Source organism: Ursus americanus, chromosome 21 (genome assembly GCF_024610735.1).
Source record: "Ursus americanus isolate L20-20 chromosome 21, mUrsAme1.1.p, whole genome shotgun sequence".
NCBI classification, from domain to species: domain Eukaryota; kingdom Metazoa; phylum Chordata; class Mammalia; order Carnivora; family Ursidae; genus Ursus; species Ursus americanus.
The window spans coordinates 35,056,598-35,071,225 of NC_142147.1; the positions used below are offsets into that span (position 1 = coordinate 35,056,598).

Sequence of the window (14,628 nt, forward strand, 5' to 3'; positions counted from 1 at the left end):
ACCCTGGGATCATGACCTGAGCTGAAGTCAGTCTCTCTCTCTCTCTCTCTTTTTTTTTTTTTTAAAGATTTTATTTATTTATTTGACAGAGAGAGAGACAGGCAGAGAGAGGGAACACAGGCAGGGGGAGTGGGAGAGGAAGAAGCAGGCTCCCAATGGAGCAGGGAACCTGATGTGGGGCTCGATCCCACAACCCTGGGATCATGCCCTGAGCTGAAGGCAGGTGCTTAATGACTGAGCCACCGAGGCACCCCCAAAGGCAGTCTTTTAACCAACTAAACCACCCAGGTGCCCCAGAGTCTCTGCTCTTAACTAGTATGCCAGATGCTACTAAGTACAATTTGAGAATTCTCTTTCATGGAATGAAATGTCTTTGATAACAATTACTCTCTTTAAAACAGCATTAAAATTAAACTTAATTGTTTGAAGTGCACACACAAAAAATAGGTTGGATAGAGGGCTGGGTAAATCGATGATAAAACAAGTATAGTAAAATGTTAATGGTAGAATCTAGATGGTGGACACAAGTATGATTACTGAAAACTTCTTTCAACTTTTCCTCTGTTTGTAAATTTCATGACACAATGTTGGGAAAAATTAAGCTTGACTAAATTCAAAATTATGACAAAACACACGAGAAATGGCATACCAGCACAAAAATATTTTTCATTTGTTTGTCTTGAACTTTAAAAGGATGGTGGAGACTTAAGTATCTGTTCTTTATTTTCTTTTTTTTTTTTTGTCATATTTTATCACAATCTGAATTCCTTTAAAGAAAGGAGATTCATATACTACGGGTCAAGGCACCAAAGTGGAGTGCTGCAGCAAATCCACTCCAGGGGGATGTTTCTCATTTGAGTCTGTGCCATGTAGAATTGTATGTTGACAGAAAGGCCATGTGGGCAGCTCTAGGGGTCAGACAGAGTTTTGGCTGATGCATAATTTGTTTATCTTCCAAATAATTAGTTAGCTGGTAAGTGGCTAAATTACTAGAATGCGGGGCTGCTTTTCCATCATCTCTCAATGTTTCTGAAAAATGGGTTAAATACCCCATTGTGAACACACTCCCTCAAACCTGTGATTTCTTTCCTGTTTCTGAATTCTAAATGGCAGTGAGGATCTGGGGGCCTGTGCCCTAAAGAGAAATGTGTAGTTCCCAACATGCGCTTTTTCCCTCCCCCTTCAAAGTGTGACTATTTCAAAATTTGGGCCATAAATAATTTCGTAGTTTTACCAACTTTCACTGATAAATATTTGATTGCATCTTTAGAGATTTTTGAGTTCTTGGGCCTGATTGATTGAGAGCAGGGGACTTTAAATCTGTGAGGCAGCAAGGAGGTCTTTGGGAGACGTATTTTATTCTGTTTTATATTAAGTTTGAAAGACAAGTCATTTATGAAATGCTTATTAGAGATTCTACTTTCATCATAAACCCTTTTCATCAAAACCAATGAAACTACATTTTACTGAAAATCCTTTTTTTATATCCCCTATAAATTGGTAGAATGGTCCTTTAGAAGGACATCTTTAACCCAGGATGGAAGAAATATGTAATTGGACCATGTGCTTTTCGTAAAGGGAATCAACATAGATCATTAGACCAAATCATGAAAACCACTCAACCAGGACTCTGCTTTGATTGTGTCATGAATGCAAGTCATACATGAGGATAATTTATGGCAGTTCCTAAATATTCCTCAGAGTTCTGAGCATATGGTTTATTAGGGATCTCCCCATATGCAGGTACTCTGTACCTCCCCATTTACACCCACCGATGCAAACAGGTCCCAAGGTATCTGGTATCTCAGAATTGAATCTGCTTTATTCCATTTAATAGTCATGCATATCACTTTGAGAACCCATGGGTGCCAAGGTCCTCAGAAGCTGGGCCAGAAATCTGGAACTGGATCCCTAGCACTGTTCTATATTACCCTCCTACTGAAATATAGACTCAGCCCCATCCTATTGCCTGACTCGTTCTATGTAATCGCTAAGAGTCCTCCATCCCTTTTAAAATCCACTGCTTCACATTTTTTATTCCAGTCTGACTACATGCCTCTTCTCAGAAATTGACAGCTCTTTAAGTTCTCCTTTTAAAAACAACTAGCCATCTTACTCAGTAACTACAACTTAGCCCGGGCCAGTGTATAGAAGAGAAATCTGAATGTAAGAAAGAGATCCAAGATGTCCAAAGCTCCCTCAAAAACTCTTGGAGAGCTGAATAGCAGAGTTTATTTCTACATTCAGCAAACCCACTGGTACATACGCCTTTCCTACTTCTATGGGTTTGAACACTTTCCTCTTCCTGGGACACACCCCCTTCATCCTCACTCCACAGGGGGTGCATGCATTTACATTCAAGGCTTCAATGTCCTTGTTCCAATGTAAATGGAACATTTACATCCTCTCAGAAAGTTCTGTCCACACTGCGCAATATGGTAGCCACTAACCACCTGTGGCATGGAGCACTTGACGTGTGGCTAGTGCAATTGAGGAACTGGATTTTTAAATTTTATCTAGTTTTAACTAATGTTAGTTCAAACTTAAAAACTACTGTTTGATTCAGTTATTGGAACAACTTGCCATATGAGACCTACCTTTTCTACTTAAATTTTAATCTGAGTACAGTTGAAATACTTTTGATGAAAATATAATATTTAAATTGATATGTAAGTGTAATATAAACACAGGATTTCAAAAATGTAGTACACACAAAGAATAGAAAATATCTCATTAATAATCCTTATGCCATGTTGAAATAAAAACATTTTGGATATATTGGTATGATTAAAATTAATCTAGGTTTTGTTTTTTTTTTTTTGCTTCATTTATTATGTGGCTACCAGAAAATTTTAAATTACATGTATAGCTCGCATTATATTTCTACTCAGTGCTGAGCTAAAGCCTATTTTCGATAAGATCTCCTTGGAATTTTTGTTTGATCTCCTTTACACATTTTTTATACCTCTTGCTCGCCTGTAACAATTTGGAACAGCAATACAATTTCTTTTGTATTTTTCTTGTCTCTCTGTTAACTATAATTCCTCAAGTGTAGTGATACAGCACACCGCCCAACACCCAGTAGGGAATCAAATATTCTTTGACTTGAGTTCTGGTTAGGCCTATGGCTAGTTGGATAAGGCATTCACTGGTTACTGATTAAAGTAATCACAGCCTAGTTTGTTGTTGGCATGGAGTTAATAGACCATTATATGATTGGTCTAGATATTTCTAGCAAATCTTAATTTTCCACAATGACAGTGAGGCTACCAGATAAACTGGTTGGCAGTCAACTATTATGTCAGGCCAAATAAGTATCCTTAGCAGATTGTGGTAGATGTGTGGGGTATGTATGGGGAGGGGATAGAGAGGGAGAGAGAAGGAGGGAGAGGGGGGAGAGAGAGAGAGAGGGAGAGAAGAGAGAAAAAGAGAAAGGGAGAGAAGAGAGAAGGAGGGTAGAGAAGAGAGAAGGGGGGAGGGAGAGAAAAAAAGAGAGAGAGAGGGTAGAGAAAGAGCGGAGGGAGAGAGAAAGAGAGGGAAGTGGGGAGAGAAAGGGGGAAGAGGGGAGAGAGGGAGAGGGGAGAGAGAGAGTGCCTGTTATTTCCCTATTTGCTCATTCACAGTATTTCAAACCCACTTAAATAAAAAACCTCAAAACTTTATTCACAATTGAACAGAGTTAATTTTAAGTTATTTTGACTAAGTCTAATAAAAGCATATATTCACCATTAGCAAGTGTTGCCCTCTTTCTGCAAAATTTAATTAATGATAAAACATAATTGAGTTGTTTTGGTTGTTTGCCAAATACATATATATGCAAAAATGCCCTCAGTGGTATACATCCAGCAAATAAAGACATCTGAGCCCATGGAGGAAGCAATATTTTTAGCCCTGAGTTTATCACCCTTTCAGTTCTCAATTTGAAAGTTTCCCAGGGCTTTATTGTTATGTACAGTTGGCCTCGGACTGAATTTATATTTAATTATTCGTGAACATTAAAGGATCTGGCATTTCAGCTTGAATTAGCACCCTGGAGACAGGAGAGTTGAGGAATTTTCAAATTCAACTAAAATCCTCAACATCTAATGAGTGTCAGGATCTAAGCCAAACATGGCTACTCCCATTGTCCTGTTTAGTTCTTATGACAACCTCACAAAGTATTACACCCACTTCTCAGATGAGGAAACTGAAATCAGGGAGATTAAGCAACTTGCCCTAGGTTACTCAGTTGAAAGAGTGGCAATGCTAATACTAAAACCTAGGAGTCTTGAGTGACAGTCACTGATCTCGGCACGATAACATGCGTGAATGTTGAGTCCCCACGGGTCTCCGCTGTTTGCAAAGCATGCTCACGTGAATTGTCATTTGACTCTCACACATACTCTCAAGAAACCGGTGTTATATCCCCATTGTACCCCTGAGGAACCGAGCAAGACTGGTATAAACTGAGTTGTCATGTAACCTGAGCTCCTTCTGCGTTCCCACCTGCATGAAGCAGGGGTCTGGATGGATTTCAAAACAGTACATGGCATGGGGTAAGGAATAGGCTTTATTGGAGAAAGAGATCACATAGAAGTCAGGGGTCTGCCAAAGATGAGAATCACATCATCCCACGGAGAGCCCTGCCAGGGCCTGGGCAGAGAACTGAACATCATCTAGGTTTGCCAGAAGAGGCCCTCAGCTGCCATGGTTCCCCCTTCTTAGGCCAGCTTGACTACAACATTGTCAGTGGACAGATAATCAAATTCTTAGGGTGTCTGGCAGCCTGAGCACAGGTACCCAGATTTATAGAAGTTATCTAAGATTCCAGATGCTCAAAGCCAGATGCCTTGGACAGTGATATGCTGGTTAACAGGCTCTTAGAAGAGGGGGAGGGAAGGCCTAGTTAGTAATGTTTGCCACTTTCTTTGGTCAAAGTATTCCCACAGTGACCAATTTCAAGCTACCGACTTGCAAACTTCTTGAATATTTAACAATTGACTTTCACAAAGAAGTAAGAGCCAGCTCTGGCTTACCACCGACCTTTGGAATAGGATGCCAGATGGGTCAGGGAATGCACTGGTCCCATGGGGGTCTATGCTTGAGTGGAACCTCCAGCTTGGAGAAGTGGCTTCCCCATCTACCTGTGGTTTCTTGTCCAAGGTGAGCACCAGGTGTCATTTGGGATAATTCTGCTCCTTGCATCACATTAAGTGCCTTGTCTGAAGTCACAGAGCCAGTGTGAAGGAGAAACAGACCTTGAACCTGTGCTCTTTCAGCCCTGTCACACCTCTCCTCCTTTGCACAAAAATCCCAAGTCCGTCTCCAGAAGCTGACAAATTCTGTGACAATTGTACCAATTCTACCTGGAAAATGAGGAAGAGAGAGAGAAAATTCTCTGTGAAGTGTGGAGCAATGAGGTTAACTTCACAAACAGCTATTTGATGTGCATGTTTGCGCACTGAGTCAAGGCTGGGGGGTCATGTCTTAGTTTAACAAAGAGACCACACGTTGACAAGCAGAAAACTGCTTTCTTCACCAGGCAAGGAGATCCACTGTCTGGCTTCAGAGGCCACATTTTTTTTTGTTTTTGTTGGTATGTCTGCTGACAACCCTGTTCAAAGGAGCCACAAAGAACAAACGTGAAGGCAGAAAAGGGTATCTTCAGTGTAATTAAGAGACATCACCGCTCGTTTTTCTCAGCGACGAGGCCACAGCTGACTCAGTCGATAAGGGCTGTGAAGGAGCAGGGCCAAGGTGCTGTGGGGAATGGATTGGCCCTTTTGTGGTCCGACCTCCAGTCCCAGCTTTGAAGAGGATTGAGGCAGAGCTGGTTGGAGACAGAATCATGCCCATACACAGTTTTCTGAAGAAGGGGAGGGATGAACAAAGAGCTCACCTTTATTTCCCTTTTTTATCTTAGAATTAGCCCTGGCTTCTGAGTGGGGTTATAGGGGAGAGACTTCAGTGTGGGGCTGGGCCTGCCTCTACATGCAGGAATGGGGAAGATCTTGGGCACAAACTCCCTTTGTTGTAAGTTTAAATGGTCCCGTCTGCACCCGGTGTTTCACATTGGGTGTTTTGGATCAGGAGATGAAGAACAGCCCCAGCTTAGGCCTTTTGGGTAGGCAAACATTCTTCATAGGTGGAAAAACTGGGCTTCATTAGCTCATTAATTCATTAATTCATTCATTCAGAAATATTTACTGAGCAACTACTATGGGCCAGGCACTGCAATGGCTGTTTCCCATGGATTCTCCCTCAAAGAACATGCAACTGGGGAAGACACCTATAAACAGGCAGATTAGACCATGACCGGGAGCTGTGGGGTGTGGAGAACCTGAGAAGACACAGATGTAATTCCCAAGAGAAGTCCCGAATGCTTGCATACCAGTAGGCAAGGTAACGTTGGCATGGAAAGAGTTCTCCAGGTAGTGGGAAGAGTGTGATCCAATGTCTGGAGCCAAGAGAGAGCATCATGTATCTGGAGAGCCAAGAATAATTGAATGTGGCCATAATTCAAGGAGGACCTGTCACAAATAAAGTTAGAGAAAGAGTCAGGGGCTAGAAGATGAAGAACCATAAACACGACTCCAGGGAGTTCATCATTTATTTTGCAGGTGTCGGTTATACATCAAGGAATAACATGACCAGATTTGTATTTTAGGAAGATCAGTCTGGTTGCAGGGGGTCACACCTGGAGGCTGAGAAAACCAGAGGCAGGAAGGCCCAGATGAAGGCTATGACAGCAGCCCAGGTGGGCAGTGCAGGGTTCCTGGGTCAGGAAGTGGTGGGGGACAGGAGAGAAGACACTGAGTCAAGAGCTGGGCAGCCTTGGTGAGTGAGTGTTGGATGGGGAGGGAGGTAGAGGAAGACCCCTCTTAGCTGGGAACATCGTGCCTCCTTAGGATGCTGACCATGTCACCTGGATAGAGGATTTAGCTGTGGGTCAGTAGACCTTTCGATGAAACTAAGGGGCCTGTTTTATCCTCCTCTCTCAAGTCTTTACTGAGGCCCTTCTGGGAAGCAAGAGGGAAGTGCTCCCAGAGGAGCCAGATCGACCTGTGTGCTGTGCGGAGGAGCATGGACAGGCTGCATCCAGAGCCGGCCTTCTGGGGAGTACATTCATCTTGCACCAGCGATGCTTGTGGGACACCAGGTCTCAGATGCCCCTTCGCCGTGTGTTCCCAGGTGTGAACACAAACCCTGCCTGAGCCATGCCTCCTGATTTTCTTTTAGGGATTCCTGGCTGTGGATTTGAAATCTTTTTTTTTTTTTCTGCCAACTCAGAAATGCGCAACAGCTGCGTTCACTGTTGGCCTCCTAGCCTTGAATTCATTCTAAATACATTTCTTCTTAGTAATTTCTTCTTTGAATGCTGATGTTTGGCTACGCATTAGTATACACAATTCACAGGCTCTGTGTTGCCCAATTTTTAGTTCATTTATTTGACAACTTGAAATTCCTCACAAGTGGTGCTTTTATTTTGTTATTTGCATCTGGAAATCATTCCTAACATGCCATGGAATAAATCTGTCTTTTCTTTCTTTTTTCATATTTCTCTTATTATAAAAATAATAGATGTTCATTATAAAAACTTTAAAGAAAAATATGCATTAACAATAACACTATAAAAAATCTCCCCCCCACCCCATAGTTGAGATAAGCGCTTTTGGCCGCAGAACGGTGCTTCTCCATCTCTAAAGTGCATGCAAATCACAGAAAGCACAGGTTCCTGGGCCTCATTCCATCAAGCACGTGGGTTCCCTAGGGCCGGAGTAGGGCCTCAGAGTTCACCTTTCTCACACGCACCCCGCGACTGCTGATGCCCCCGGTTTTGTGGCCCACACTTTGAGAGACTCTATGCTAAACATCAGTACCCACACAGGACCATCTTGTACCTCTGATGTTCCACCCACCGACATCTCACAAACATCTTTCATGTCCTCAAAAGTCTTTCCTCAATGGCATTTTGAAAGGCTGTGCGGTATGACATGTCATTGGTCCAGCTGTCACTGAGCTCCAGGGGTTCTTAATGTGGGGTCTACAGATCCTGACGGGCTCCATGCATATATCTGTTCCCTTGGCTTTTGTTTGTTTTGCACTTAAAATATTATCTTGAGGAGGATGCCACGTGATTTACCAACTACCAAAGGAGCGCATTAGACAAAATGATTAAAACCCTCATATCATCCCCAACGAATGGCATCTAGTGGTTTCCCTCTAACATTTCCTAGTAATCAATCATATTGCTGTGATCACCACCATTCATAAATCTTTGCATAGATATGTATGCACATGGGCATGTGTGTTTGTGTGTGTGTGTATAATCTATGGTTACCTAATCTGTTGAATCCACTGTGTCCCTGCTTTGATGCATTCTCTGCCCATCTCCACTTCAGCTCTCCTTCCATCTGGCACCCCCAGCTTCTCCTCCCCACCCATCCCCATACTCCCTAGGTCTAGAACATCTTTGTTCTCATTATACTGGGAAGCTTTCATTTGGGGCAATATATCCTCAACCCTGCTGAAGATTAACAACACAGCTAATTGGATATATACATCCCATGCATGGGTGGGAATGTAAGGAATACCCCAGAAGCCTTCCGGTTCCACCTACGGTTCCCCATCATTCTCACTGACATTTTCGTTTCCATCATGAAAAACAGCCTCATTTATGCTGCCCCCCTCTCAGACTCTAAGAAACCCCCTCTACCAGAAGTACACTGTGCTCTGTGCTTTGTGGGCCCCATCAGTAATTCCGTGCAAAAGAGGTGTAGAGGAAGTATTTCAATGGCCTTTACAGAGGAGGACACTGAGGGATCAGTGGACTTCTCTGATGCCCCAGAGCAGTGAAGCTAGGATTTTTACAACTCTTTACTGAAGAATAATATATTGACACAAAAGTGCAAAATTACAAGTGTTCAGTGCCATGATTTTTTTTAATAGACACCCATGAAGTCAGCATTCAGATCACAAAATGGAACATGACCAGGCCCCAGAGTCCCCTTCATGTCACCTTCCAGGCACTAATTCCACATCCCCCCAGTGTAACCAGTCCTCCCCTCTATCACCATGAGTTAGTTTCACCATTTGGTACATAATATAAATAGAGTCTTACAGCATGTATTTTGTGTTGGCTTTTTAAATTTTTTTGCTCAGCATTACACTGGTGAGATCCGTCTTTATTGTTAGGCACATTTGTAGAATCACAGATGTGTAGTATCACATTTTCTAAATATACCACACTCTCTCCTTTCTACTCTTGAGGGGAATTTGGATCATTTCCAGTTTGGGGCCATTACAAATAGCACTGCAATACCACTCTCGTGCATGCCCTTATGTGAACATATACACACACTTCTGTTGGGTATATACCTAACCGTGGGATTATTGAATCAGTTTTAGTAGATTCTGACAAACACTTGCCAAAGTGGGTTATACAGAAGCTGAACTTTAAACCCATTATTCTGACCCTACAATGAATTATGGGAGTAGGGTGGGTGGCATATTTGTTTATTTTTTTCTGATGAAAAATATATCCAGTTTCTCTCTGACTGTGTTGTGACACCTATCAATATCAGCCGTAACAGGGGCCCATTCCATGTCTTTGGATCACACCAGAACTGTTGTCTTCACAATCAAGAACTGGAGGACATCACTGGTTCTCCATCTGTGTTGATCTTCATGATATGACGCCGTATCCAGGCTTCTGGTGTCCATTCAAAGGAAGCAGCCTCTGTGGGAGGACTTTCTTCCTCCCACTCCCAAGATCCTGAGGATGAGACAGCTTTAAGCCAGTTTTATGGGAATGCTTGGCCAAAGTCAGGGAGACTTCATTGTTTTCAACAGGTTTTAATTTAATTGACTAGGTTACTCTATAAGCCAAAGAATGAAAAGTTTAGGACCCCAAGAAATAGACACCAAGTCACAGGATTTTCTAACAAAGTCTCTTTTTTAATTTGCTCATCAAGATGTCATTAAAAAATATAGACATTAACCGCAGTAGTTTCTCAACCCTCTGTGAGGGTGAATTGCTTCCTACATCTGAGCTGCCCTTCCTTAGGTGAGACTGGCAATAATAATAATAATAATAATAATAATAATAATAATAATAATGGATTCATCTATGGTCAAATCCCATGGACACAACTTGGTTACTACTTCTTTGTACTAAGATTTCCCACCTCTTTCTGATGACTGACAATGGTGCTATCCAATCACAACCTTTTCTTGATTGGGACACTGAAAGCCCACCTTCTTCTGTTAGAAATAATACTAAGTAGCCATCATGCAAAAATTCTTAAGACATGGACCATAATAAAAAATGACTGAAGAATACTTAATGATTTCTGTTTTTTCCCCTGTTTCTGCCTTCTGGGAATGGAATGACCCAAGGCTTATGGCACCAAAGACCCTTAGCAACACATTTTCCCCAGATACAGGAAGATTTGTGATGTGGTAAATGACCAAGAATTCTGACCCACTGATGTACCATTGTTGAACAGACAATTTGTACATCCATTTTCATTTGACATCCCTGATGAACTACCGAGTGTCTGAAGTGGCCCTAGTGCCCTTCCTAAGTCAGAGAAATCCACCTTGCAGCTCTTGCTGCTCTTTGGTTGTGTTTACATTTATTGATATTTCAATCTTCTCCCTCTCTCAATTCAGAGACATCATAGAACTCCTCGAGTTGGAAGGAGATGGCCCAAATACCTCACTTTAGACATAATTTTCCATCTTATTTATAAAGTCAAAAATGTGACAATTCCTAATCTCCTGCCCCTCATCCTGGTGCCCTTTTTCCTATGCCAGGTCGTCTGAACCTTCATTGTCCTGGGGAAGACCTGAGACCAGTCTGGAAAATTCCCAGGTCTTTAAGAGGTTCAGTATGGCATACCACAGTTGATGTCAGGAGCCCATAATCTCTAGGATCATTCTACTGAGACTGATGTTGTCCCTTATCTTTTCACTGATTTTAGCAGCATTCTTAGAGGGTGGTCCAACCCTAAGGGATTAGCTGATGGCCCCATGTGCCCTCCCAAGGTCAGAGCACATTACAGGACCGACCCAGCCTTTGAACAGGAAAGAGCTGGGTGATAACTCCAGGAAGTGGGAATATATCACTGCAAGATATAACCCTGTTTTGTTTGAGGAGAGTGACTTACATAACCTAAACGGGCTAGTTTGGAGAGGATAATTTCTGCATCGGTTGTTTGCCTGTGTTGTTCCCATTTTATCCTCAACATCTAGCATATGTCTGACACAGACTGGGCTCTCAATAAGTATGTGTTGAATGAATAAATGAGTAAGTGAAAGAGTGGTCAAAAAAGGTCAATTCCAGGGGTCTCCCCACACTAGGTTAACAGGAAAGGACCCACTCATACCTCTGCCTACAGGCACCTATATATTCTTTTATACTCCGAGAAAATGCCTTTAAGTTTGGGATTAAGAAAAATAATTTTTCCTTTCTTAGATCAGTTTTATATCAGTTTTTTATATCATTTACTTGTAAATGGGTAAAATGATGAATTTGGTAGCAGAAAGATATTTGGGGAAAGTTTCAGAAATTTAAATATAATATGTGAGTATGTGTTTATACACATATAATTTCTATTATGTAACAAGTTATATAAAAAGTACATTTTGTGTACTTTGTGAGGTGACACTTCCTATATTTCATTTTGTGGACAGAATGATTCCTTGTAGGTCAATATTGCAGGTTGCAGGTAATTGAAGCAAAAGTGTTTTTCAAGAAGTGATCCACTTTGATGCCAATATCTCTGTAGTCCCTGTGGAAGGATCATATGCTCCCTATGTTAAGTGGCTTCATTTTGCCCAGTGTTTCCATGTGTGCTTTTTCTACCGTCCTGATATCATTCTCCACCTCCAGGTGCTCTCAGCTGCCCCTTATCCTTGCTGTCCCTCTGCTTGCTCCTAGTAAGATTAATTAGTTCTTGGAATTTGCTGCTTTCAAATTGTGGTGGGCTGGGAAATCAGTCTCCATGAATGTCCCAATCCTGTGATATAAACTCAGAAAAATGGGATCAGACAGACTTGAACTGGGTTTCTGTCCTGCTGGTGATCAGCTGTTTGACCTTTGGAGGTCACTTGAACCATGTGAGTTCTGCTTCTTATATGAAGCAAGGCTAGTAATACCTACCGTCCACATTTGGGGAAAGACAAAATGAAACCACCTAGTTGATCATGCTGGCCCTGTAGCAAATGCTCTATCAATGTGCCCCTCCCTTCTTCCCCTCCCCTCCTGGCCAAAGTCTGCCTACAAAGGTGTTAAGCGCTTGTGAAGGTTTCTCCAGAAGTAATAGACTTGTACAAATGTGCATATTGAAAGTATCTTTTGTTCCTGAATTGACACCCTTCCAAAGAGTGAAAGTTACCATGTAAGTGTACTGCTTAATCAATATGCTACTGTACTAATAAGGGACACTATTATTATAAATCAAAGCTTGATTTAGCATTGTCCAGACAAAATGCTAGATTTTTTTAATCAGTGATCCAGTCTACCCATCTGCCAGTTTTTCTCTTCTAGTTGAAGATATGAGAATACACATCCAGCAATAAACTCAAATATAAGCACCATGAGATCTGGTCTCTTCATAACTGTACATTTAGGGCCTGGAACATCATCAATGCACCATATTTTTTTCACTGAATAAATAATCTATTTCCTGCAGATGTTGTATCATTTATACCATGCCCAGGTCCTGTCAAAGGAAAAATGAAGGCAAAAAGAGAGACGCTCACCCAGCTATTTGTCTATTTTTTATTTCCCAGCTCAGGGCTAAATTTCCCTGAAAAATCATGTAGGATCCAGCCGTCAGAATGAGTTCATTAGCTGGGCTAGGGCTTCCAGCTTCTAAGAGCTGAAGCTTCCACCCAGCCAGGTATCTGTTTCAGGAACAGCATCCTCTTATGCAAAACATTGGTAGAAATGACCTGCTCTCTGACAAAGAGCAGCTACAGAGCCTACTCGCCCTGTGCTACCCAGCGGTTGGTGGAGATGGAGGAGAGAGCAGACTGCCAGAAAGCAGCGGCAGGAACGTGATGCCGCCCGCGTTGGCATCACGAGTTTGTAGTGCAGATGGTCCAGTTGCAAACAGAGAGGCTGTGGATGTGCTCCTCCTTGCCCTTGCTGATATAAGCATGGGGATATTATATTCAATTTTTGGTCTCCATCCATATGCTGCTCCTCCAATTTATTTGTCCACTTGAAGGGAGATGAAGCACAAAACAGCAGGACATCCAGTTCTGCTTTAATTACAGTAGATGAGCTGTTTGTCGGGGTGCCATGAGCCACAATGCCGCCTTGTTCCCTGACAAACTCAGAGCAGGGGTGACACTGACTGCCCCGTCAGCCGCCAATCGCCTGTCTTGGGCAGCAACAGTATTTGGTTTGATATGTATTATTTGAAAACCAAGAGCTATGACTCTGCCAAGCTTAATGAAAAGGAGAAAATCACTCAGAGAGAATATGCAATTTTGAAGATGGGAGGCTTTGAACAAAGTCCTAATGCCAAGAACGTTTCTGGCATGTCACAGGTGATGTTGTCATTATTAGCAGCAGCAATGTGGTCATCCTTCTCACACTGGTTTAATTGTTCAACAGACACTGAGGGCCATGTCAACACAGTTCAGCAAATGAAAATAAATACAAGTTTCAGGGCCCTTGCTTGTTTTGCCTTGCTGCTTTGCCCTTCTCTTTATTTACATATTTTTTCTTGAAGAAATTGCTACACTAGAGGTCGTTATTTGTTCACGTGATATCTTCCTCCCACTGGTCTTTGAGGTTGTAGAGAGCTAAGACCTTGCCTTACTCATCTGGGTTCTCTTGCTCCAAGCACAACACTCACCCATGACATAACCTGTAACTATGAATTCAATGGAATTAATGGAGAGATCAGGAATCTGGTTACTCTTTGAGGCATAATTTTTTCAGGGACCAGAGAGATGATGACAGGCACCGGGGCTGAGGGAACATGGACAGAACCCCGGGGGCTCCAAGCCCTTTGTGATTGGCAGGCAGAGCTATCAGAGCAGTCGGAGCAGTGGGTGAAATCCTGGGCTAGTGAGCTGGACTGCATGGCTTCAATTCCCACTGTGCCACGCACCAACCAGATGACTTTGGTCAGGATATGCAACATCTCTATGCCTCAGTTTCCATATATGCGCAATGTGATAATAGTACCTGCCTCACAGGATTTTCCTGAGGGTTAAAGACAATCCTTGGAAGTATTCTGGCACATAGAAAACTCTCAAACCATATTAACTATTGTTGTATAGTATTATTATAAATATCTAATACAGTTAATATCTTTGTACTTAGGACTTATGATGGGCAGTTGTGAAGGTCTTCTTTTGAAGACCTTGAGATAGATTTATCTTTATACCCCTAACATTATCCTCAGAGACACTATTTGGCTCATTTGAAAATATTTACTCATTTTTAAAGACTCCTTTAAGCTCCTTTTTCTACAAAAAGTGGTTCTATTCCTGTTCCAATAAGAATGACATAAAGAAAATCTTATTACACTCATAATCTTAAATTAAGATAATTGAAAACTACTATTGAAAAGTGGACCCCAAATGTATCAGAAAATTAATTCAATTCAATTATAAATAACAAGA

The 14,628-nt window shown here is 41.9% G+C and overlaps 1 protein-coding gene across 1 annotated transcript in view; it reads left to right on the forward strand.

Annotated features, from left to right (window-relative positions):
- Nucleotides 1-14,628, forward strand: part of CDH13 (cadherin 13) — a 984,218-nt gene that overhangs the window by 441,080 nt on the left and 528,510 nt on the right. The gene's annotated exons all lie outside the window — the stretch shown is intronic.